The sequence below is a fragment of the Pan paniscus genome, chromosome X (assembly GCF_029289425.2).
Source record: "Pan paniscus chromosome X, NHGRI_mPanPan1-v2.0_pri, whole genome shotgun sequence".
Classification (NCBI taxonomy): domain Eukaryota; kingdom Metazoa; phylum Chordata; class Mammalia; order Primates; family Hominidae; genus Pan; species Pan paniscus.
In genome coordinates this window covers 10,687,468-10,703,896 of record NC_073272.2, presented here as the reverse complement: position 1 = coordinate 10,703,896, position 16,429 = coordinate 10,687,468, and the positions used below count along the sequence as shown (strand labels likewise).

The following is a 16,429-nucleotide window of genomic DNA, read 5'->3' as shown; positions in this document are numbered from 1 at the left end:
TAACACTGAAGTTAATTTTAATAAAATTTTATAAACAAATATATCTAATCTCAATCAGTGTGATCATAAGGTAAGATTTCCATAAGACTTTTATAAATTTTTATTTTTTTTTATTGAAGAACAGATCAATTTTACAGGAAAACCTTGTTATTCTGACACAGGGGCACACAGACTCTGGCGCTGTGTAAGTGTGATTTTGACATTAATGTTCAGTTTGTAGGAAAACTAAATAATCCCCTTTAAATTGTAGCCAACTTGATGACACACAGAACTCCTGTCACAAGATCAATTTTTCATAAACCTTCTACAAATTGCTTAAACCTTCAGTTTTGTTCTATCACTTTAGGACAAAATTTACTTTCTTTTCCAACTTTCTGTATCTGTTTAATTTTAGCCATTATGTCTTATTAGTTTAATTTACAATTCTTAAACTCTCTAAACTAGGCAAAATTGCTTTCTCTCTAAGAGAAACCACATTCGTATGCCTTTTTATAACACTTTTATAAAAATCCCAAAACGCATTGTACGTTTTGTGTGTACAATGCATATAGAATTTTCCCTGTATCTAGTAGTTTTAATGACATGTATTAATGACAATGTTAACTCTTAGTGGCCTTTATTTTTAGTGAAAAACTTAAGAGGTAAACAATTTTAGTTATGTATTAGATGCAGAGACCAAGGCAAACAATGCTTGAAGCTAAGTCTTGTCATGGCCCCCAAAGGCTGAAATCTAAGGACATAAGTTTATAGACAAGTTAAGCAAGTAGAAACATAGACAGAAGCATATCTTATAGATTGTAAGATTTTTATTTGCTAGTCTTCAAATAGTTTGTCTCCCACACTTTAGACTGTCAATCTTTTGATTACCCGCTGCGTTACCCTAAATAATTGTTAAGTAGGCAACTTAAAAATAGCACCAATAGACAATGGTAGTCACATGTATGTATTGCCCAGAGGATGGCAGACACTGGCTTGTGTGGTTCCCACAGACCTGTATCCCCTTGTGCTCGACTTCCTGTGTGACAGCCAATATATTCGCCAAACCCACAGGAGCTACACAGCAGGATGCCAATGCCTCTTCCCTCTTGGATGTCTATAGCTTCTGTCTCAAGTCTGCTAAGTCCCCAAAGCAAAAGTTCCAGGCAAATAAATGGATCAGTGACTATGAAAGCTAAGAAGAAGGCTTCATCCAGTGACAGTAGTGAGGACAGCAGCAAGGAGGAGGAAGAAGCTCAAGGGCCTCCAGGTAAGAAGGCTGTGAGCAAGTTTGTCTCAGCCTCCTGGAAAGGCTATCGCCAAAGCATCAGAGAGCAGCAGCAGTGAAGCATCCAGTGATGATGAGGAGGACGACAAAAAGAAAAAGTCTGTCCAGAAGGGAGTTAAGCCCCAAGCCAAGACAGCCAAAGCTCCTCTTAAGAAGGCTAAGAGCTCTGATTCTGATTCTGATTCTGACTCAAGCTCTGAGGATGAGGCACCAAAGAAACAGAAACCAAAGACATCTGTAGCAGCTAAAGCTCGGGCTAAAGTCCCAGCCACACCAGGTACTCAAGCTCAAGCAGCACCTAAAGTAGCCAATGGCAAAGCAGCTAGCTGCAACAGTAGCAGCAGCAGCAGCAGCAGCAGCAGTGCTGACTCAAAGGAAGAGATGGCAGCAGCCATCCCCAAGAAGAATGTATCTTAAAAGCAAGTTGTGGTCAAGGTCCCAGTGAAAGCAGCTGCCACCCCTACCCAAAAATTCCAGCAGTGAGACTCCTCCGGTGAGGAGGAAGAGTAGTAGGAAAACAAAAAAAAAAAAGAAAAAAACCCCCAGATCCCTAAAGTTCAGTGCCCCCGTCCTGCTCCCCCATCAAAGAAGTCCTTGGGAACCCAGGCTCCCAAGAAAGCTGTGGAGAAGAAACAGCCTTCCGAAAGCAGTGAAGACAGCAGCGACGAGTCTGATTCAAGTTTGGAGGAAGAGGATGAACTCTTGCTAAGTCAGTCATCTCTAAAGCAAATACTAAACAACCTCCAGCCAAGAAAGCAGCAGAGAGCTCTTCAGACAGCTCATATTCCAACAGTTCTGAGGATGATGAAGCTCTTTCCAAGCTAGCCAGTACCAGCAAGAATTCCTCAAATAAGCCAGCTGCCACTACCAAGTCACCTGCAACGGAGCCAGCTGCAACTCTCAAGCAACCTGCAAGCAGTGGCCAGAAGCCTCTGATGAGAAAGGCTGACAGCAACTCCAGTGAGAAAGAGAGCAGTTCCAGTGAGGAGGAGAAGACAAAGATGACTGTGGCCCCCCTTAAGCCCAAGGTAACTGACAAAGCAGCTCCATATCTGCCTGCCAAGCAGGCTCCTGAGAGGGGTAAGGACAGCAGCTCTCATTCAGACAGCTCCAGCAGTGAGGAGGAGGAGGAGGAAGAGAAGACATCTAAATCCCCAGTTAAGAAGAAGTTGCAGAAGGCAGCAGGAGGGACAGCCCCTTCCAAGCCAGCCTCCACAAAGAAAGGAAAGGTCAAGAGCAGCAGCAATTCTTCCTCTGATGACTCCAGTGAGGAAGAGGAAGCGAAGCCCAAGGGCAGGGACTCTCCAAGACCACAAGTCCCCAAGGCCAATGGCACCTCTGCACTGACTGCCCAGAATGGAAAAGCAGCTAAGAACAGCGAGGAGGAGGAAGAGGAGGAAGACAAAAAGAAAAAGGCAGCAGTGGTAGTTTCCAAGCTGGGTTCAGGAAAGAAGTGGAAGCAGCTGAGACTGCCAAAGAGGCAGAGACTCCTCCAGCCAAGAAAATAAAGCTTCAGACCCCTAACACATTTCCAAAAAGGAAGAAAGAAGAAAAAAGGGCATGATCCACATTCTTAAGGGTCAGGGAGGAGGAAATTCAGGCGGCAGACAACTCCATTGATGCCAACTGAGGTGCAGCCGGAGACTGGGGGAACGAGCCAATGAGGTTTTGAGGTTCACCAAAGGCAAATCCTTCTGGTATGAGAAAACCAAGAAGCAGGGCATCTCCTGGGGAGGCTCAATCTCTGTCCAGGTCAATTCTATTAATTTTGACAGTGAGTGACTTGGGATAGCTTTGCTGAAGCAGGGGTGAAGATCTGAGACCACTCACTTTCTCCAGTGGACCAGGGAGCCCTCATCTCTATAGGCAAGGGTCTTGATGAGGACAGAATTTGAGAGTAGGTCCTAAGACTTTGAAATGTAACGTCCTCTGTGGTCCTTTTCTGTATTCCTAGTTTTATATAGACTTGTTTTTGAGTGTTGAGTATCAGGGATAAAACGAGGGGAATGTTATTTTTAAAGAAAATTTATTTTCATTGTCTCCTTCCTGTTCTGTGGAAGTCTTCATACTGAGAAATTTGAATATTTTATATTAAATCATTTCCTTTTGATTTTTGTTGTGATTTTCAAAGGTGGATTCCCACAGATATAAAGGGTCACATGTATGACCTTTTATAATTAGAAGAAAGTTCTGCCTTTGTGAGTGCACAAGTCCACATTTCATCTCTCCTTCCCTCAAAACCCTAGTGGGGGGCATTAAAGAAGGTTAATGTATATGTAATGTATGTTATACATGCACTATGTATTTTATCCTCCTTCACTGGGTCTGAGACTGAAGTTTTTAGCGAGCTCGGACCTAATCTACTGTTTTGTTCCAGGCAAAATTCTGGTGTGGTGTGAATGCCATGGGTCAGTCTGAATATATTTTCTTCTGTAATTTTATCACTATTAAATAATGTTTGCAATACGTGCTTTGCTTTTTAATGTGAAAGCAAGCTTTTCTACTGTTGAAACACAGAGTTTGGTGACTTGACCCTTACTAGTATTGAATACTAAGTTGAGGACTGCATCTTCTTATTTTCACATTATACAGAGCAAAATAACACAAAAATCAAGAAGGCTTTATTCCTGGGATGCAGGCCTTGTTCTACACATGCAAATCAATAAATGTGATTCACTCCATAAACAGAATTAAAAACAAAAAATTATTATCCTATTAGATACAGCAAAAGCTTTCAATTAAATCCAGTAAAGTTTCATGATAAAAATGTTCAACAAACTAGGCACAGAAGTAACGTACCTCAAAATAATAACAGCCATATATGACAAACCCAAAACCCACATCATACTGAATGGGCAAAAGCTGGAGGCATTTCACTTGAGGACTAGAACAAGGCAAGGATACAAGCTCTCACCATTCCTATTCAGCATAGTTGTGGAAGCCCTAGCCAGAGCAATCAGGCAAGAGAAAGAAATTTTAGGTTGGTGCAAAAGTAATAGTGGAGTTCGCCATTACTTTTAATGGCAAAACTGCGATTACTTTTGCACCAACCTAATAAAAGGCATTCAAATAGGAAGAGAGGAAGTCAAATTATCTCTCTTCACTGATAATATAATTCTATTTCTAGAGACCCTAAAGACACCACCAAAAGGTGCCTAGAGTTGATAAATAACTTCAGTAGTTTCAGGATATAAAATCAATGTACAAAATTCAGTAACATTTCTATTCACAAATAACATTCACGCTGAAAGTCAAATCTATAATGCAATTCTATTTATAACAGCCAAAAAATATAGAATACCTAGAAATACATATGACCAAGAAGGTGAAAGATCTCTACAGGTACAGCTACAAAACACTGCTGAAGATACTCAAGGATGACACAAGCAAATGGAAAATCCTTTTATGTTCATGGATTGGAACAATCAATATCATTGCAATTGCCCAAGGCAATCTACAGATTCGGTGCTATTCCTATCAAGATACCAATGTCATTTTTCATAGAGCTGGAAAAAAACCGATTCTTAAATGTATATGGAACGAAAAAAAAAAAAGCCTGAATAGATAATTGCAAGGAAAAAGACCAAAGCCAGAAACATCACAATACCCCACTTCAAACTATATTACAAGACTACAGTAACAGTAACAGCATGGTATTGGTACAAAAATAGACATATAGACCAATAGAACAAAATAGAGAACCAAGAAATAAAGGCACACACCTACAACTATCTGATCTTAGACAAAGTTGACAATAACAAGCAATGCAGAAAGCATTCCCTATAATAAATGCTACTGAGATAGCTGGCTAGCCATATGTAGAATAATGAAACTGCACCCCTGCTTTACACAATATACAAAAATTATTTCAAAATGCATTAAAGATTTAAAGGATTTAAAGGTAAGACCACACACTATAAGAATCCTAGAAGAAAACCTAGAAAATATCATTCTGGACACAGCCTTGGTGAAAAATTTATGACTAAATCTCCAAAAGCAATTGCAACAGAGACAAAAATTGACAAGTGGAACCTAATTAAAGAGCCTCTGCATAACAAAAGAACTATCAACGGAATAAACAGACAATCTACAGAATGGGAGAAAATATTCACAAACTATGCATCTGATAAAGGTATAATATCTAGAATCTATAAGGAATTTAAACAATTCAACAAGATAAAAACAAGTATCTCCATTAAAACATGGGCCAAAGGACACAAAAAGACATTTTTCAAAAGAAGACATACATGCAGCCAACAAATATATGAAAAAGTGTTCAACATCACTAATCCCCAGAGAAATGCAAATCAAAATCTCAATGAGAAACCATCTCACACCAGTCAGAATTGTGATGATTAAAAAGTCAAAAATAACAGATGCTGGTGAGGCTGCAGAGAAAAGGGATTAATTATACGCTGTTGGTGAAAATGCAAATTCATCCATCCACTGTGTTAAGCAGACTGGATATTTATCCAAGAACTTAAAACAGAGCTACCATTCAACCCAACAGTCCCATTACTGGGTACATACCCAACAGAAAAAAAATTATCCTATCAAAAGACACATGAGCTCATATGTTCGTCACAGCACTATTCACAATAGCAAAGACAATGAATCAACCTAGATGCTCATAGACTATGGACTGGATAAAGCAAGTATGGTACAGACACACCATGGAATACTATGCAGCTATAAAAATGAACAAAATCATGTTATTTGCAGCAACATGGATGCAGCTAGAGGCCATTATCCTAAGCAAATTTATGCAGGAATAGAAACTCCAACACTGCATGTTCTCACTTATAAGTAGGAGCTAAATGAACATTGAGTACATATGGAGATAAAAATGAGAACAATAGACACTGGGAAATACAAGAAGGGGGAGAGTGGGAGAGGGGAAGTGTTGAAAAACTACCTATTGGATACTATGCTCACTACCTGAGTGACAAGATTATTCATACACTGAAATTCAATGATACAAAATTTACCCATGTAACAAACCTGCACATGTACATCCAGAAACTAAAATACAAGGTGATAAATAAATAAATAAATAAATAAAAGCTTAATTTTTAAAACAAAGTTTGTTTCTTTATGTTTCAGGGACTCTTGGCAGAAGAGAATGGTGTTTTCCTAAGTCAATACTTCATCATACTCAACATATCTGAGTAGTAAGTACACATTTGAATAGTCCCTCTTTCTCTAGATTGTCTTTATTCTACTTAGTTTAAGCTATCTCATTTCTATATTTTATTTATTTACTTTTCATTATGAATTTTATTTTTTATTCAGAAGTCATAATTGTATAAACTTATAAGGCATAATGTGATGCTCTGATATATGTACACCATGTGAAATGATTAAATCAAGCTAAGTAACTTATTTACCACCTCACTTATTTATCATTTTTTCTGTGGTAAGACATTTGAAATTCTTGGTAATTTTGAAATATACATTATTATTGACTATAGTTATCTCATTGTGTAATAGACCTCAAAACTTATTCCTATTGTCTATCTGAAACTTTGTACCCTTTAACCAGCAACTCACCATGTCCTCTTTCCCACCCTATTCCCAGTCTCTCACAACCATCATTCTACTCTCTACTTCGTAGTTCAGCTCTTTTAGATTCCAAATGTAAGTGAGATCACGTGGTATTTATTTTTTTGTGCTTGGCTTAATTCAATTAGCACAATCCCTTCTAGATTCATCCGTTTTGCAGCAAATGACAGAAGTTTCCCTTCTGTTGAGGTTGAATAGTATTCTGTTGTGTAGATATCATATTTTCTTTACCCATTCATCTGTAGGTGAACACATAGGTTGATTCCATTTATTGTCTATAATGAATAATGCTACTATTAACATGGGATTGCAGCTATCCTTTTGACACATTGATTTCAGTTTCTTTGAATCTATACTCAGAAGTGGAATTACTGGATCATAAGATAGATTTATTTTTATTTTTTTGAGGAATCTGCATATTGTTTTCTCACCAATGACAAAAGCTATTCTAATAGGTGTGAAGTGATACCTCATTGTGGTTTCAATTTAAATTTTTCTGTGGATTAATGATGCTGAGCATTTTAAATATACAGTCATGTATTGCTTAATGATGAAAATATGTTCTGAGAAATGTATCAGGTGATTTTGAGAACATCATATAGTGTACTTACACAAACCTCGATGGGATAGTCTACTACAAACCTCAGCTATATGGTATAGCCTATTGTCCCTAGGCTACAAACTTATACAATATGTCACTGTACTAAACACTGTAGATAAATGTAACACAATGATAAATATTTGTGTATTTAAATTTCATTCTTCTGCATGTAGATATCCAGTTGTTCAAACACCTGTCACAAAAAAGGGGTTTTTCCCACATCATGTGTTCTCAGCACCTTTGTAAAAAAATCAATTGGCCACTGATGCATGGGTTTATATCTGGGCTTTCTATTCTAATCCATTGGTCAATGGGTCTATTTTTATGGCAGTATCATGTATCATGCTGTTTTAATTACAATTATTTTATAATTTTTTTAAAATCAGGGAGTTTGGTGCCTCCAGCTTTCTTGTTTCTGTCCAAGATCGTTGGCTATTCAAGGTCTTCCATAGTTCCATACAAATTTAAAGATGATTTAATCTACCTCTGTGAAAAAAATGACATCTGAATTATGATAGGGATTATGGTGAATCTGTAGATTGCTTTGAGTAGCATGGCAATTTTCACAGTATTATTTCTTCAAATCCATGAATGTGGGATATCTTTCTACATGGGCTATCTTTCTATTTATTTGTGTTTTCTTCAATTTTTTTATTGATGCCTTTTATTTTTCAGTATAAAGGTTTTCTATCTCCTTTAATACATTTATACCTAAGTTTTTTGCTCTTGTAAATAAAATTATATCTTAATTTTCTTTTTAGATAGTTTATTATTAGTACTAAAAATATTATTGGTTTATGTATGTTGGCTTTGTGATCTGCAAGTTTACTGAATTCGTTTACCATTCTAAAAGTTTTTGGCAGAGTTTTTAGGGTTTTCTATATGTAAGATCATGTCACCAGCACATAAAGACAAATTCGCTTCTTCCTTTTATGTTTGTATACTTTTTCTTTCTTTCTCTTGCCTAAGTGCTCTGGCTATGATTCCCAAAACTATGTTGAACAAAAGGGGTGAGAGTAGAGTAATGTTAGCTATGGGCTTATTAGCATGGCCTTTATCATTCCCTCTCTATATAATATATTGAGAGTTTTCCTTGTAAAAGGATGTTGAATTTTGTCAAATGCCTTTGCCACATCTGTTGAGATAATCATATGGTTTTTGTCCTTCATTCTGTTAATGTGATCTATCATGTTGTTATATTTGCAACATTCAACATACGTTGAATTATTCTTGCATTCCAAAGATAAATCTCCCTTGATAATTGTGAATAATTTGTTTCACTATGCTGTTGAATTTGGTTTGCTAATGCTATGTTGAGGATTTTTGCATTTCTGTTCATCAAAGATATTTGTCTGTAATTTTCTTTTGTAGTGTCCTAGTATATATTTTTAATTAAGCTTCTATTTGATGAACATGTAAAATTATTAGAAAAAGTAAACACATTTCTAGGATTATTTTTTCCTTTTTTTTCTCAGTATTATACTCTTTTTTAAAATTTCAAATTGAAGCTTCTCATAAATAGTATTGGTTTATGCTTCCTGAGAAACTCCTATACTTCCAGTATGTCCTTAGTTCAATTTTGTGATACACCTTAAATAAACGTTAGAAACCATATGGTGAAGGCGGTTGTCTCTCAATTCTTGTTACAGCATGTAGCACACAGCCATGAAAATGTTTACTCTCTAAATTTCAGGTACTACTCAAGGGATCTGGCTGCATATGGAAAAGTCCACCATCCTCTATCTGAAACTCTTAGGGTCATATGCATGCGAAATTACCATTTTTCTTCTGATTTTAGAAAGGCGAATATTGCATAGACTATATATTATGTAGCGCACCAGTGAGAGTCCAGAATAGCACCTTATAATCAAGCAAATTAGTATGTCTACAGCTAAATGAATGTTCACACTGGATAAGATAAAGACTATAAATGGATTTATGTCAGTTCTTCAAATGAATCAAATGAGTTACAAATACTATCAAGTAGAAAAGAAAGATTTTCAGATAGAAGACTCATTTATTCAAGAAACTTTAATGACACTGTTGACTATAGAGATGAAAACACAATTTTATAAGGAAGGAGATCACAGATGAGTGTAGTATAATAATTCAATCCCAGCACTTTGGGAGGCCAAGGCGGGCAGATCACGAGCTCAGGAGATCGAGACCATCCTGGCTAACACAGTGAAACCTCGCCTCTACTAAAAATACAAGAAAAAAAAAAGGGAGTCTAGCTATATATAATATGCTACGGTCACAAAGAAAAAAATACACCAAATCTAGTTTAAGGGATTGGGAATAATTTTCAGAACAGGGCAACTCTCAAATATACTCTTGACAAGTATGAACATAAACTGAAGAAGGGAAGAGAGAGGGAATAAAGTTTCTGGCAAAGAGAACATTTTTCAAGGCAGCAAATGTGATCAGGAAGGAACAAGCAAACGATGGATAAGAAAAAGCTGAAGTCAGCATCATGTTTGACCCTTTAGAAGCAAACCATTTATCTTCAGTCTATTGTGATATTAAACTTCTGTTAAATCTTGCTGTATATTTGTGTCATATTTAAATTAAGCTCTTATTGAACCTTATCTTTGTTTTTCATACACAATTTTAATGACTTTTGTAGAAATATTTTAAAATAAAATTGGAATCCAGATATGTTTCTTTGGCTTATGTTCCACCTTACCTCCATGTAAGTAGAAATCTTCTAAGACATTTTCACAGCTCTATTTAATTTAAACTTGCATCAAAATTTACCTGAAATACTTCATATGGTAGGATCAGAGAATGAGTAGAGCAGAATATCAAAAGAGCTTGTGAAAATAAAAGCACAGTAATCTGCTTATTTTTAAATTAAAAATTATTTAGACAAGTGATTCGATATATTTCAAAAATAATGCTTTTGATAACAAGATAGTAAACTAGGAAGCTCCAGGCCTTTATTCTTCTACAGAAACACTAAAAGAAATTAGACTAGTTAAAATAACGTTATGGGATTTCTGAAAAACAGTTAATGGTCTGGTGTACATAGGTCTGCTCTGTAATCACCCAATGGAGAAAAAGCTACCTTCAAATTGGTACACAATTTTTATTTTGCTTCTACTGACCTTGGCCCCGTTCTTTCCATGATGCAGTGAGATGTGGTAGATATAAAGCAGCCCAGTTTCTGATCAAGGAATTTCTCCCTTGGGCGAGAGGAAGGAGAAAAAACCTTACTTGCAACATTCTAAACTGTCTGGGAACTACCTAGTACTCTGCCCTCTAATTTTCCTTTCCTGGAATTCAGAGAAGAAAAACAGCATATGCCAGGCCTCAGACTAAAAAACAAAAAGCCATAGAAATTGTCAGTGAAAATGGTTTGTAAAAGCTTCAAGGGGACTACAGACCCACTGATACTAGGAGCTAGAGATTAGCAATTAAGGGTTGCAACAGGACAACTAAGACACACTAAGAAGCTGGGCTAGGACTCTTTTGGAAATTAAAGCATTTAAGCAAACATACGTGTACACACACACACACACACACACACACACACACACACATACACACGAAGTCCTAGGTGAGATGCATGCTCAAGGAAGACCTGAGAAAACTTCAAGACTTTACCCCTGCTCGGGACATGCATGCTGAATAGTGAAGGCCTTTCTTGGCAAAGAACCAGTCAGCAAAGACTGGCTATAGTGGTTGCTTTTTCAAATGCACATTTTTTGTTTGTTTGTTGGTTGCATCAAATACCCAATTTTTTAATGTAAAAAAAAAAAAAAAACCCACAGTATTTTCAAAGAAAAAGAAAAGGCCCATTCAAAGGATGAAAGAAAAGTGGCAAAATCACCTCTGAGCAAACAACAGTTTTTAGATATATTAAACAAAATCTTTAATATAACTTCCTTAAGTATGTTCAAATAACTTAAATAAAAACAGACAAATTAAAGGAAATTTTAAAATGATATATGAACAAGATGAGAATATCAACAAAGAGACAGAAACTACAAAAAGAAACCAAGTAGAAATTCTGAAGCAGAAAATATAATAACTGAATTGAAAAATTTGCTAGAGAGGATTAACAGCAGACTTCAACAAGCAGAAGAATCAGCGAATGTGTATACATTGCATTTAAAATTAGTAGATAAATTATTATTACTCAGAATTCTCCTGAGAACCTAAGAACTCTCACTAACACGGCTCCTCAGACTCAATAATTCATCTATTTATCTTTCGTCTATATACCTATCTTTCTATATATTTTTTCTGTATAAGTAACATTTATTGAACATAGTATTTAAAAGACTCTGTAAACTAGATCTTCTTTGTATTCTGCTAAGACTTGTTGCTTCTGACTTGAGTGTGCATGTGTGTGTCTGCGTTGGTCCTTCCGAGTGCCTCATATTTGCAGCTCCTTATTCTTTGGTGAGAATAAATACCAGGCATTTTACTTGCATTGCTTCTTCACTTACAGTGTGTTGATAGTCCTGTTTGATGAAACTCTGACCAACTATCTCCCCCTTGTGGAAAACATTTATTGGTGTTTCACTCTATCTAGAGAAGACAAGGCTGCCTTGTGTTTAGTACTGCACTTTATTTCCTCACTGAGGCTGTCTTTGTTTAATTTTTATCTGAAATGCCAGATTCATAAAGTATGAGTGTATTAGTCTGTTCTTGCATTGCTATAAAGAAATTCACAAGACTGGGTAATTTATAAAGAATAAAAGTTTAATTGGCTCACAGTTTTGCAGACTGTACCGAAAGCATGGCAGCATCTGCGTGGCTTCTGGGGAGGCCTCAGGAAACTTACAATAATAGTGGAAGGTGAAGGGGGAAGCTGGCACATCTTACATGGCTAGAGCAGGAAGAACGGGGTGGGGGGAGGTGCTACACACTTTTAAACAACAAGATCTTGCGAGCACTCACTCACTATCACAACAGCAGCACTGAGAGGGAAATCCGCTCCCAAGATCCAATCACTTCCCACCAGACCCCACCTCCAACATTGGAGATTAAAATTGAACATGATATTTGGATGGGGTCACAGATCCAAACCATATCAATGGATCTGGCAGTTCTTGTTTTAATTCAGGTAGAAAAATCCTTCTAAAATGAGCATTTAAATTTTAAATATTTCTTACCTACTCCTCTTTTGGTTCCATTATTCGACTTCAGTCTAATGGAGCAAATCTCAATTGTTACTGAACTTATTTTGGTTTTCTACTTCTCCTCTCTATCAAAACAGAACATTGCTCAAAAAAGAACATTTGACAGATAATTATAAAAAAGCACAGAGTCACCTACAATTCCACCTTCAGTGAAAAATCCTCTGATATTTTAGCATATTTGCTTGTTATCTTTTCTCTAGTATATTTGATACTTCGTGTTAATGGTCAAGATCATATGGAGTATGTAATATTGCATCGTTAAGCCCTTTTTTATAATCTGCTTTATTCACCTATTGAAACAAGACCAGATCTGGCTTTGGAATCTTCTGGAAATAGCCTCCTGTAAAATGAAAAAGGTCTTGCACTGAAGGGCTCAAGAAAATCTAGGTTCAGCTCACTCTAACAAACAGTAATTTTGTTGACAAATTACTTTAGGCTCAGGGCCGTGGTTCACGCCTGTAATTCCAGCACTTTGGGAGGCCGAGGGAGGCGGACCATCCGAGGTTGGGAGTTCGAGACCAGCCTGACCAACGTGGAGAAACCCCGTCTCTACTAAAAATACAAAATTAGCCAGGCATGGTGGCGCATGCTTGTAATCCCAGCTACTCAGCAGGCTGAGGCAGAAGAATCACTTGAACCCGGGAGGTGGAGGTTGCAGTGAGCAGAGATCGTGCCACTGCAAGCCAGCCTGGGCAACAAGAGGGAAACTCCGTCTCAAAAACAAAAAAACAAATTACTTTAATGTCAAGGATCCTGCCCTGATTCTTTCACTTACCATGAATCCCTTCAGACTCTCAGATACCTTGCCATTAGTTCTGAAAATTTCAGTACATAACTATAGTAACAATAGCTAACACTGTTTACTCTTCTAAGTATTTTATGGTATTAATTCAACAACAGGTCTACCAATTAGGCACAATAATTGTCCCTGTTGTAAGGAATAAGATTAAAGCACAAAAAAGTTAAGTAACTTGCTCAAGATCACACTGCTACTAAGTGGGGAAACTGGGATTTAACCCTCTGGCAGTCTGACTACAGAGTCCATGGTTTTAATCACTATATTATGTGGCCTCTCTGGTAACTGAAAAAATGCATATGAAAGCAGTGTGAATATTACAAATTGATGAGCAAATATAAAATGAATCCTTGCACATTCCATTACAGAAAAAAAACAACTATGAGCCACATTTTCGTGGGTAATAAAAGCACTGAAAAGAAGTTTGGAGCTTATTGAATTATTTTTTAACTATTCAAATGAGAATTTAATTTCTGAAAATATACTAGGCCTGGGTCTATGCATGAGTCAAATATTTAAGTTTCAAAATAATTTTCATGTTAGACATTTTAAAAAATTAATAGAATTTATTTCTTTTTAAGACAATTATTTTTTATTTTACTTTTTAATTTTAACATACAATACACACACCTCAGCTTCACATCTTTGTTCGTGGAACCCAGGACGGTTGATCATAAATTTGTTTCAGAGATGATCTAGACTGAAGCTTTAAAAAGCCGTGCAAAGCCCAGGCACCTATTAGAATAAGTCAACCTGGCCCTTTTATCCTGAAAATTACCTAGTATGTGGCTTATCCCAACTGCCACCAAAAAAATTCTGATTACTTAGGATACTTCGTATATCATGAAGTAATGAATGAATAGAAGTGATACTAAAGACATTTTACAATCAGTATGGCACTGGTATCAACCAATCAAAAATTATATTGCATCTATTAGAGTGGATGTGCTATTTTTCAGCTGGAGATTTCAGCAAATCTATCAGGTTCTGATTCACGCTATACCCCTTCCTAGCTGTGGTCTTGGGTAATTTCATCACTCTTTATTTACTTATTTTTATATCCCAACTTTTATTTTAAATTCATGGGTACATGTGCAGGGCTGTTATATAGGTAAGTTACATGCCATGGGGATTTGGTGTACATATTATCTCGTCACCCAGGCATTAAACATAGTACTCAATAGGTTGTTTTTTGATTCTCAGCCTCTTCCCACCCTCCACCCTCAGGTAGGTCCTGGTGTCTATTCTTTTCTTTGTGTCCATGTGTTCTCAATGTTTAGCTTCCACTTATAAGTGAAAACACGAGGTATTTGATTTTTTGTTCCTGTTAGTTTGCTTAGGATAATGGCCTCCAGCTCCTTCCATGTTGCTGCAAAGGACATGATCACCTTCTTTTTATGGCTGCATAGCAGTCCATGGTGTATATGTACCACATTTTCTTTATCTAGTCTACCATTGGTGGGTATTTAGGTTGATTCCATGTGTTTGCTGTTGTGAATAGTGCTGCAACGAACATACACGTGCAAGTGTCTTTATGGTAGAATGATTTATATTCCTTCAGGTATATACCCAGTGATGGAATTGCTGGGTCAAATGGTAATTCTGTTATAAGTTCTTTCAGAAATGACCACACTATTTTCTACAATGACTGAACTAATTTACATTCCCACCAGCAGTGCGTAAGCATAAGCATTCCCTTTTCTCTACAACCTCATAAGCATTTGTTTTTTGACTTTTTAGTAGTAGCCATTCTGACTGGTGTGAGATGGTATCTCATTGTGGTTTTGATTTGCATTTCTCTAATGATTAGTGATATGGTTTGGATCTATGTTCCCACCCAAATCTCATCTCAAATTGTAATTCCCATGGATCAAGGGAGGGACTTGTAATCCCTGGAGGGAGGGAGGTGATTGGATCATGTGGTGGGTTTCCCCCATGCTGTTCTCTTGATAGTGAGTGAGTTCTCATGAGATCTGATGGTTTTATAAGGGGCTCTTCCCCTTTCACTCCCTCTTCTCTCTCCTGCCACCTTGTGAAAAGCTACTTGCTTCTCCTTTGTCTTCTGCCATGATGGTAAGTTTCCTGAGGCCTCCCCGGCCACGTGGAACTGTGAAAAATCACCTGGTGACCATTGAACAGGCCCTGGAGACAAAAAAAAAAAAAAAATCCTTATCTGAGGAATTTAGAAGAGAGCAAAGACCGCTTGGTGACCATCAAACAGATCATCCAGAGGCAAAACTCCTTATCTGAAAACTTTAGAAGGCAACAAACACCTCCTGGTGACCATCAAATGGGCCTGGAGGCAAAACTTCTTATCTGGGAATTTAGAAGTAACTAAACTTCCCTGGTATCTAAGTTGGCATCTGGTTCCAGGCCTCTTTCAACTTTTATAAGTAACTAAAATTTCTCTGCATCTCTGGAATGCTGTGCTGAAACTCATTTTACAACCCTGAGCTCCTGCCTTAAGGTCTATTGATACCGCTAAGGAAAAATCCACCAAGGCATGCTCAGTCCTCTTGCTGAGGCGCCCAATGTAGTGTTCTTCCTTCCTAATAAACTTTCCTTTTTCAAACCTATACTGTTGTTGGTAAATTCTTTTTACCAACCTGTGAGTTGACCACTTCCCACTGCCAGGGCTCTGACATCTTTCTGGCAACCTCCTTTGTTTATAAATTACCCAGTCTCAGTAGTATCTTTACAGCAGTGTGAAAATGGACTACTACAGTAAATTTGTTATAGGTAGTTAGGTATGAGTGGGGCAGGCGAGGGCTCTCTCCCCACCCATTATACATGTCAGATGATGGTTTGGCAATTATCACATTGCCTCTCTAAAAATGATAGTTTGGCAGTGCTAGGGAGAGATCATTTCCTGATGGTCCACACCTGTTAACATCAAAATGTTAATTGAATGCAGGCCCCACAGAGAAGCAACTTCCTGGGCATGCGTGTTAAGAGACAAAAAAATGGCCTGTAATCCCAGCACTTTGGGAGGCCGAGGTGGGCGGATCACGAGGCCAGGAGATCAAGACCATCCTGGCTAACACGGTGAAACCCCG

The 16,429-nt window shown here is 37.3% G+C and overlaps 1 pseudogene; it reads left to right on the top strand.

Annotated features, from left to right (window-relative positions):
• Positions 1-957: 957 nt before the first annotated feature.
• Positions 958-3,046, top strand: LOC100989626 (nucleolar and coiled-body phosphoprotein 1-like; annotated as a pseudogene).
• Positions 3,047-16,429: the final 13,383 nt, after the last annotated feature.